A 10,650-nucleotide genomic window follows, 5' to 3' on the forward strand; every position below is an offset into this window, starting at 1 on the left:
CAAAAGAAAGAAAGGTTTAAAATCTTGTCTAGGTCAATGTAGTCGAAATGCATCCTAAGCTTTTACAATGTTTACGAAATGCAATCTACATCATGAATGGTTAATAATGAAATGTTATGCATACACATCTCGTGTAGAAGCTAACCTCGCTGACGGCATCTACGAGTTGGTTCTGGAAGCTGAAGAGGAACACTCCACTACTACGTTGAACCTGATCCAGATGACTCAAGACCCGAGCCAAGCTTTAGAAGCGCCCCAGGCTAACGTAAGGCAAGCCTCGAAGCATAACCCTAGTTTCCAAATTATGCAATACTTATGTTATGTTTGTGCATTAAGTTCATAGGAGTTGCTTGAAACCTTAGTTGCATGTTCCTAGTACCATGACTTGAATACTAGCATGTTAAGTCGCGTAGTTGCTATGCTAAATAGGGACACGGTAAAAGTCGAGTGATTTCCTATCACTCGTGAGCTATATAAATTGCCTGCTTACTTATGTTGGAATCATAAGGTTGATAGGTGGGGCTTGGTAAAATGTTCTGAAATGGTAGATGCCTTGTTTGTTTAGAGGAAAACTGCTAAACTCAAAATGTGTTAGAGTTCTGGTCAAGTGTTTGAACATACTAAACACATACCGAGTATGGGATCGGGAAGCCTAGTACCTGATTGAACTAGGGCGTGGACATACTCCCCACTCTCTTTGGAATCGGGTTCCCCTGATGCATCATGTGGGTACAAGTGCAGCCTCAGTACGATGTCGTTCCGGGACCAGTGGGGCCTTGTATCTAAGGAAAGTGGGACCTGGACACATGCCGGGGATCGATGGGGACAGTTGATATATGTGAACCATCAGGGTACACATATGTTGTGTGTTTAGGTCCACCTTGCAAGGTTAAGAAATTCGATTCGAATCGTCTGCTTCTCATAGTTTGGGACTACTTGACCGCCATTCTGCACTGAGTAAGAAGAGGAACAAAGGATGATGATTAATATGGATGCTTGATTAATTTGCTTGTTCTACCATGCTTGCTTAGAATAGGTGCTTACCTAGAATGGTTAATCAACTAGAACTTGATGCTAAAACTTGAAAGTAAGGATCCACTTTAGAAGCTTTTGGCAAAACAAACCCCTCGGCCAAAAATCCTTACATGTCTAGGAGTCAGTGGATTAGATACCACTTGATGGGTAAGTCTTGTAGAGTATTAGTATACTCAGCCTTACTTGTGGCTATGTTTTCAAGTAATGTTGAGGATATGGTTGCTAGTGTGACTTCGCCGTGCCAGCTCCCTCCAGGATGGATGGTTGAGTGGGACCCGTCCTCGGTGAGCGAGGATCGTGGTCAGTGATATCATGGAAGGCTTCACCATGGTATTATATATCATCGTTAGAACTATCATTTTTTTCCGCTTCCTTTGAACTGTAAACTACTTTTATGCATTTGAACACTTGGTTTGTAATAAATTAAATTGGGACCTCTGTAATATGTTATCTGGATTGTTGTAATCTCTAGGCTCATCTTCGTGCGAGTTTTGTATGCTTGTTTCGATCGGAAACATGTGGTTGTTTGCTTGTTTCGATCAGAAACACGTGGTTTGTAATAAATTAAAGTATCCATTCGCATTTGAGGTGATGTTTAGCACACTTTAGCTGGGTTAATTTGGGTGGTTCTGCCACACAAAACTATGTGGCAATACCATGATGAAGATGAAAATCATGTACCTGACAGTGACGAGGACTAGGAAGTGGAACCAATCAATGTTTTAGTCGATCCGATCTAAACTCATTTGTTGTATCAAATTTGAACCGATATGTGCATGTAGACCTTTTATCATATTAGTTGTGGAAAAATCGTTTTGACACATCTCAATTTATGTTTGAAAGCGCACTTAGCTGGCTATTGATCCGTCTTTTATATTGTAAAACACCAAAACATCCTCTAATGCCTTACAAAATCTTTGAACGCCCATTTGGCTAGCTGTTTATCCGGTTCGGTGTATTATTGAACATCGGAACATCCTGTGATGTCTTCAAAATCTTCGAATGCCCATTTGGCTGTCTATTTATTCGGTTTGGTGTATTATCAAACACCGGAACATCCTATGACCACTTTCAAAATCTTCGAACACAGATTTGGCTAGCTGTTTATTCGGTTCGGTGTATTCCCAAACATCGGAACATCCTTATTGTAGAACAAGGTTAGGTAGGAAACTCCTACCCATCTTCTTGTTTGGGTGTGCACTATACCTTTATGACTTTATCCAATGACGTGTCACTGCTGCTGACCCGCCATTCCCTATTTACTGCAAGGTCACTTGCGGCGCTCACCCTTGGTAGGGTCTAGCTGCCACCTGCTTTAGCCACCACCTCCGCCGCCACCTGCTTTAGCCGCCTACCATGACAGCCGTGCTCTACCGCTACCACAATCCACCACCACTCGCTCCGATTTCATAGGTATTCATCATTGAAAGGGGGATTCGTTAATTTTTTTAAGATCATTGCGGTAGCTGATTCGAGAAAGATCTTGCAGATGGGCTGAGATGGTGGCAAGAGAAATGGAAAGGCGCTTGACCTACCTCCACCGAAGCAACAAAGGAAGTCACAAGCAAATTTTGCAGGCACGTCTAGTGCTCAGACGCGGCAAAGTGGCAGGTCCATTACATGGGAGTCTTCCCCTGCCTATTCCCACTGTACACGGGGTGGGTCAACCTCAGCACAATCCTGCCGTACACAGGGTGGGTCAACCTCGGCACCTTCCTGCCGCACACGGGGTGGGTCAACCTTGACGCCTTCTGGGTGACAGCAATCTATGCGGCATCGGTCGTCCTACCTTGCTGAGTTTCCTGTGCTTGACACTAGCAACGAAAATGAGGTACCTCTTTACCCTCCACCAGAAGAGCCGCTAAGGATGATTGACCTGAGCATGCATAGCTACCAAATGATTAAAAGGCTTAGATTTGTGTCTGAGGATGTGTAGTTTGAAAAATCCCATGACAGATGGGTCGAACCAAAATTTAGGAATGTCATTTAGCAAACTTTCTACTATAGCTACAAAAAGCTATCCACCAAACTATTTGAGCACAAGATTATAAACTAGAATCATATGAACATAGCCGCGGGAGGAGAGAATATTAAGGGATACTTTGATCAACTACCCAGATTGACTAATTTGGTCTCAGGGCATCATTAGTATATTGAGTAATGGGTAAGAGTTTTCTATGCTACAGTGTACATTCATGAGAGCAGAGAGTACATTCAGGTCAAGTTTCAGGGAGCTCCACATACAATTTGGTGACACAAGTTGCTGATAGTCTTGGAGTCAATACGTGTGACCTGTCCCTACACTACAATTGTCTATAGGGATGCTGAGCCAACTTGCCACAGTTTGCTTGGTGGATCATTCCCTTCGGATGAGGATATGGTCAAACTTTTTGTGGAGCTATTCCCTTCTCGTCGAGCATATCACACACCTGACATGCTTACCCCTGAGGCCAATGTGGTTCGTTGGGCACTAAGAAAGCTATTGTTACCCTGGATCCGCAATGCAAAGCCCATCACTAGTCTTTAGCAGTGGCTTCTTCTTCACATCATGACAGGCTGGGACTTTATTCTTTGTGAGATTCAAGATGTTATCCATGATGGGTTGATCGTGCCTTAACAAATGCCTTGTGCTCACTAGATCTCTGTCATCTTGAGTCATATTACGAAAAAAGATGAGAACGGTAGAGAGGTGCAAACTGGACCCAAAAATTGGCGACATGAGTACACCAATGTTAGAACACAATTCAAGATATGCAAGCTAGGGAGACTAGGAGACAGACATCGTGGCCCAACGGCTAGGAATGAGCTATCTCCTGATGAGGACAGAAATGAGAACTATTACTCAGATAATGAAGGCAGTGAGGAGGAAAATATGTATGTACCTTGTCTCCAAGTCACTCCAACAAGAGCCAGTAAGCCGACCAAGCTTGCCTTAATTCTTCAAGACGGGTTGATGGTTAGGCAAAACAAGTTGAAAATAATCTCCATATGGCTGAGCTACAGAAATGGTTGGATGAGAGACTGGCTCGTCAGGAAGAGAAATAATTCAGGTGGTTAGAGTAGGTGGCACAGAGGGTAGACTAGAACATGAACACTATGCTCACCATTATCTCTATCGTCCTCAATCTGTTGCACCAGCATGTCGGGTTACGACCACAACAAATTCGACTCCCACATGATGGTCAGACCCCCCGCTAATCATGCCTCCGATTGAACTAGGTAAAACCTCTGAGGTCTCTTTGTCGCATCACAGTTTAGCTAAAATTCCACAATTATTAACATCAACGATGACCCTAACAGAAAAGGATTCCACACTTGTTCGTGCAAAGAAGGGTAGCAATGGTGAGGAAGGAAATGCATCAATACTCATGGTTCTATCTGATATTGCTACCTCAGAATAGCAAAAGGAAGATCCTGTGGTGGAAACAACTATAGATTCGGATGATCGTGAAGTGTCTACCGCTGCTACTTTAGATGATCCTGGTCTCACTACTTCGCAAGCTCAAGAAGATCCTGCGGTGACTCCTGCTCCTGGTTTCACTACATCGGAAGGTGTCGGGCATGCACCCAGGCCCACGAGTAGGCCCTGAACGGCCCACTAAGGGACGTACTCAGACACGATTAGGAATAGGGGGCTACGCAGCAATAGGCGTATCCCACTCAGACTAGTTAAGTGTGCATATGGAAACTACTCGGTCCACACCAAGTAGAACTCTGTAATTGTACCCGACTAGGATTCAATCTTGTAACCCTGCCCTCCCGAGTATATAAGGGCGGGCAGGGACCCCCTCAAAGACAACAACTCTAGTTCATCCAAGATCAATACAACCAACTCACAGGACGTAGGGTATTACGCGATCTAGCGGCCCGAACCTGTCTAAATCGTGTTCCTTGTGTCACCATCGACTCCTTGATTCTCAACGGCCCTTACCGCACAAAAGACCACCTAGGGTACCCCCTAGGCGGGTTGCCCGTCTAAAACACCGACAGCTGGCACGCTAGGTAGGGGAGCTTATCGAGTTTCTCTGCGCGAGCTCGATGGCACCTGTCGTTATCAAGCCTGTTTTCACCATCGAGACAGGCGCAACCTTTGTTTTTTGGATCCTGGCTCTGCATCGCCGACGGCGTTGGATCATTTCAGCGCCAAATCATCAACATCCAGGAGAAGAAATCAGAGGATTCGGCTAGGAAAAACCAAAAGTTCAAAATCCACAACCCCGAGTTCGACTACACGTCGGACTCGACCCCAGTTCGGAGTAGTCAGTCCAAGACACTTTACAAATTGACTTCGACTCCAAAAGGGTTTCCATACGGACTCTCCAATGCAGCCGAAGTCCACCAAAGTCTCCTCACTCGACCTCAACTTGAACACAGGAAAGACAAAGATGACGACTCCAACTCGGACTATGTCCCAGAAATCGCGCTGACAGGACTAGCCCAAGGTCTGGTAATAACTTCAACATCGCATGGCAGACTCGTTCACTGGCCTGGAATGAGACCATCCCTCCTCGCCCGCGACTACGAATCATGGCTCGTCGCTCACATAGATAACCTCCCGTACCAAGAAGGCGTTCCACTCACCTCAAGCCGCGAGGAAAGTTCCACAGAAATTGCAACATCAAGCTCTGGAAGCTACTACCCAGAAAGAGAAGTCTTTGTTATTACTCAAAATAACAACGCGGGTACTAGCCAACAAAAAACCTCTCAACGAATAGCACAACTCAACAACATCTCCGAAGACGAGTCAACAGCCAACGCCCCAAAAGATGAAACTTCCGACCAAAGGATCCAAAGAAGGACGCGCAATGTTACTCGGGCTGAACGACGACAAATGCTGGCTACAACATTCCCATCACAAAACTTGAAAGAGCATTTGATGCAGTACAGGCTCAAGAACACAACACTCCTCGATCAACCTTATATCAACACTCATACCTCGAGATAGAGACAACGAAGTCACAGCTCAACTCGCGTAGCGAGGCAACAAACTAATTGCACAACTCGCAGAACAAGCTTACAAGCTACTCGACAAGGAATCACCAATCCCGTCTGTTCCCCGCATTACAGCTCATCAAGAGGGCAGTAGAGGCGCTGCAGTTAACAACAACTTCAACGAAGTACAAAGGAACAACAACGAAGTAGTCAACCAACCAAGGCAACATAGCCAAGGTCCAAGTAAACACAACATTACAGTACGACAAAAAGATGTTGGAGAAGTCAGCTGCACCAACTCTGCAAAAAGTCCTCGCCATACTCGGAAAAATCATGAAGTATCAAATTTCAGCGATCTTCGAGAAATAATCAACAGTCGACGCGAGCGAGAAGTCAACAATTACAACCACTTTCCTGCTTTCACAAATCGGGTAATGAGGACAAGATTACCCGAAAAGTTCAAACCAACAGGAATCACTAAGTATGACGGCAAGCAAGACCCAATTCAATGGCTATGATGCTACTCGTTGGCAGTCCAGGCAGCTGGGGGCAATAACGACACCAAAGTCATCCATTTTCCCAAATGCATGTAACCTGCACCTCTGACATGGCTTGAGTCACTCAAACCTAGATCAATCGACTCTTGGGCAAACTTGACAAAAGCTTTCACCAACAACTACGCCAGCTCCATGACTAGAGTGGGTAACAAGATCGACCTGTGTCAAGTAAAACAGAAAGAAGGCAAAACACTACATGACTACTTGCGACGATTCTTTGAAAAGAAGGCCACTATAGTCGACATTTCAGAAACAGACATCATCGAGTGCTTCCAAAATGGCCTCTACGATTGACGAACATACCAAGACTTCGACAGATGATGACCAACCAATGTCAAAGACCTCAAAGTCATGGTGCAACAGTGGGAAGATGAAGAAGACAAAGAGCGAGAATGGTTCGGCTCCCATCGTAACCGCGGACGCGACAACAACAACAATGACCAGGATAGAAATCGACATAACGATACTCGAAACAACTTTTCGAGTAATCAAAATCGCAAACGGAAACCGGACAACACCATTGCTTCCATGACTAACTCCGGGAAGAAGGGATCCCGCAAAAACGATGAAGGGCCAACCTTCACCAAACTACTCAAAAAACAGTGCCCATGGCACCCAACTAGCAAACACTCTGCAAATAGACTGCTACAGCATGCGTCGAGTAATGCAAGATTTGCCCGCACCACCTCCTCCCGAAGAGTATAGCAAGAAAAAAGACAAAGGCAAAAACAAAGTCCACAACGATGAAGAAGGAGACGGCGATTTCCAGACCGCCTCCAAGATAGTCAATGTCATTTTTGGTGGAATCCCAGGCACCTTATCCAAGCGGGCTAGCAAACTCGTACTTAGAGAAATCATGGCCATCGAACAAACAGATCCAACACCGCTAAAATGGTCAGAAGTACCCATAACCTTCAGCAGAAAGGATCAGTGGACAAAATTCTCAGAACCAGGCCGATTCCCTCTAGTACTCGATCCCGTTGTGGCAGGATCAAAATGGACAAAGGTACTCATCAATGGCGGAAGCGGACTCAATGTCATTTTTGCCAAAACACTAAGGAAGATGTGCCTTGACGTCACGGAAATGCTCACTCCAATAGATTCACCCTTCTACGGAATTGTGCCAGGACCTAATCACCGATTTGGAGGAAACCTTCTCAAGCTTACGAGCTTTCCGATGGAAACGCAATCCTACCAAATGCATTTTTGGAGTACCTTCTGGCAAACTACTCGGGTTCATCATTAGCCATTGCAGCATTGAGGCCAACCCAGAGAAAATATCTTCCATCACAAATATGCACGCACCAGCTAGCATCAAAGATGTGCAGAAACTCACAGGCTGCATGGCAGCCCTCAATCGATTTATCTCGAGACTTGGAGAATGAGGACTACCCTTCTTCAAGCTTCTCAAATGACAGGACAAGTTCAAATGAACAGAAGAGGCAGACAAAGCATTAATGCAACTCAAAGACTTCTTGTCAAAACCTCCAATGCTCACTGCTCCATCTGTAAACGAGGACTTGCTCCTATACATAGCAGCTACTACTCATGTCATCAGCACCGCAGTAGTAGTCGAACGGTCTGAACTAGACCATGCTTACAAAGTCCAAAGACTCGTATAATTCGTTAGTGAAGTACTCTTGAACTCCAAAACTCGGTACTCGCCAATACAAAAACTCCTTTATGCGATTCTGCTCACTTCATGAAAGCTGCGACATTATTTTCAAGAACACAGCATCATAGTCATCACTGACTTCCCGCTCGGCAAAAATCTCCACAATACAGACGCCACGGGTAGAATTTCCAAATGGGTAGTAGAGCTTGGAGCTTTAACCTTGACTTTAAACCAAGAACAACTATCAAATCTCAGGCTTTGGTCGACTTCATGGCCGAATGGACTGAAAACCAAGTGCCAACACCAGTCGAGAGGCCAGAGCACTGGGTAATGTACTTCGACGGCTCCCTCAAACTCGAAGGAGCCGGTGCAGGCGTACTCCTCATTTCTCCAAAGGGAGACCAACTCAAGTATGTACTGCAAATCTTTTGGGAAGTCTCAAACAATGAAGCCAAGTACGAAGCACTGCTACACGGCCTTCGTCTTGCAATCTCCCTCGGAATCAAAAGACTACTGGTATACGGCAACTCACTAGTTGTTATAAACCAAGTCAATGACGAATGGGATCGAAACAAGGACAGCATGGACGCTTACTGTAAAGAAGTTCGCAAACTGGAAAACAAGTTTTCAGGCTTGGAATTTCATCATATCATCTGCGACAACAACGTAGCCGCCGACGTATTATCAAAACTGGGCTCTACTCGTGCAGAAGTTCCAGCAGGAATTTTTGTGCACGAACTCCATAAACCATCCATACTAGAACAAGTCACACCACCGGTGATCAAGACTACAGAAGTCACTCGAGAAATCATGATGATAGAATTCGACGGGAGGACACCCTTCATCGACTACATCAAAGATCACAAATTACCATTTGACAAAAATCAAGCTGAGCAAATTACCCGATGAGGAAAAAACTACGTTCTAGTCAGAGACAAGCTCTACAGGAAAAGTGCATCATCATGGGTGCTCATGAAGTGTGTCACCCAAGAAGATGGCCAAGAAATCCGAGAAAAAATTCACAAAGGAATCTGTGGCAACCATGCATCATCACGAACGATAGTAGGCAAGGCTTTCCGAGCAGACTTCTACTGGCCCTTGGCTTTGGCAGATGCAAAATAGTTAGTTCAAAAATGCCAAGGCTGTCAATCTTCACTAAACAGCAACACATCCTTGCCTACAAATTAGTCACAATCCCTCCAACATGGCCTTTCTCTTGCCGGGGGCTGGACATGATAGAACCGTTACCAACTGCGCTAGGAGGATTCAACCGAGTACTCGTGGCCATTGACAAATTTACTGAATGGATCGAGGTCAAACCAATCACTTACCCCAAGGCAAACCAAGTCCTCGACTTCTTGGATGAAATCGTACACTGTTACGGTTTTCCAAACAGAATAATCACGGACCTGGGATCCAACTTCAACAATCATGACTTCTGGGAATACTGTGAGAATAGTGGAATTGATGTCCATTACATCTTAGTTGCTCACCCACGAGCCAATGGACAAGTCGAGCGTGCTAATGGCATGATACTCAAAGCACTCAAGAAAAGACTACATGACGTTGGCAATACAAAAGGAGGCAAATGGCTCGAGGAACTACCCAATGCTATGTGGGGACTACGAACCCAACCATGCAAGACTACTGGGCTCTCCCTTTAATTCATAGTATATGGATTAGAAGCTATATTACCCGCCGACATCATGTGGCAATCTCCTTCAGTCGAACAATACGACGAAGAAATAGCAGAAGAAATGAGATGCACGGACCTGGATAGTCTAGAAGAAACGAGATGCGCAACATTAGTTCAATCAGCCAGATACCTCGACGGGTTAAGACGATACCACGACTGCAATGTTCAAGAATGATCCTTCAACTTAGGCGACATGGTCCTCAAACGAATTCAAGACACGTCAGGATTACATAAACTCAATTAACCATGATAAGGTCCCTACATCGTATCCAAGGTCACAGGACCTAGATCTTACAGACTACAAGAACTTTCAAGAGAACAAGTACCAAATTCTTGGAATATAGAACATCTCTGTCACTACTACCCATAGTAGACAAAAGTATTCGAGCCTTCGCCTCAAGCAGCTCATAAAACTCATTCCAACTACTCAGAATCAATAGCCCGACTACTGACTACAAAATACTCTACTCTTGACACAAGACTGTCAACTCAGCAGGCACTCCAGCCTTACAAAACCTCACAAGGGTAAAGCAATTTTTTACTTGACTTTGACTCAAGCAGAAAATTTTAAAGTTACATACGATTACTCACAATAGAGTAAGCGTACTCAATAACAGTACAGTTAAATACTACAAGCAATTGCCTACTGGCGATCTGCATTTAAGCCTCAGGCTTTTATCACAAGGCCACTCAGGTCTGCTGACTACTAAGGGAAAGGCCTACACGCAAGGAAGCTGCGCAAAACGCAGCCATATCCAAGTCCTCCTCCCAAACAACACCAGGAACTCCTGCGTCGCCACTACCTCGACTGCGGC

Source organism: Setaria italica, chromosome IV (assembly GCF_000263155.2).
Source record: "Setaria italica strain Yugu1 chromosome IV, Setaria_italica_v2.0, whole genome shotgun sequence".
Taxonomy (NCBI): Eukaryota; Viridiplantae; Streptophyta; class Magnoliopsida; order Poales; family Poaceae; genus Setaria; species Setaria italica.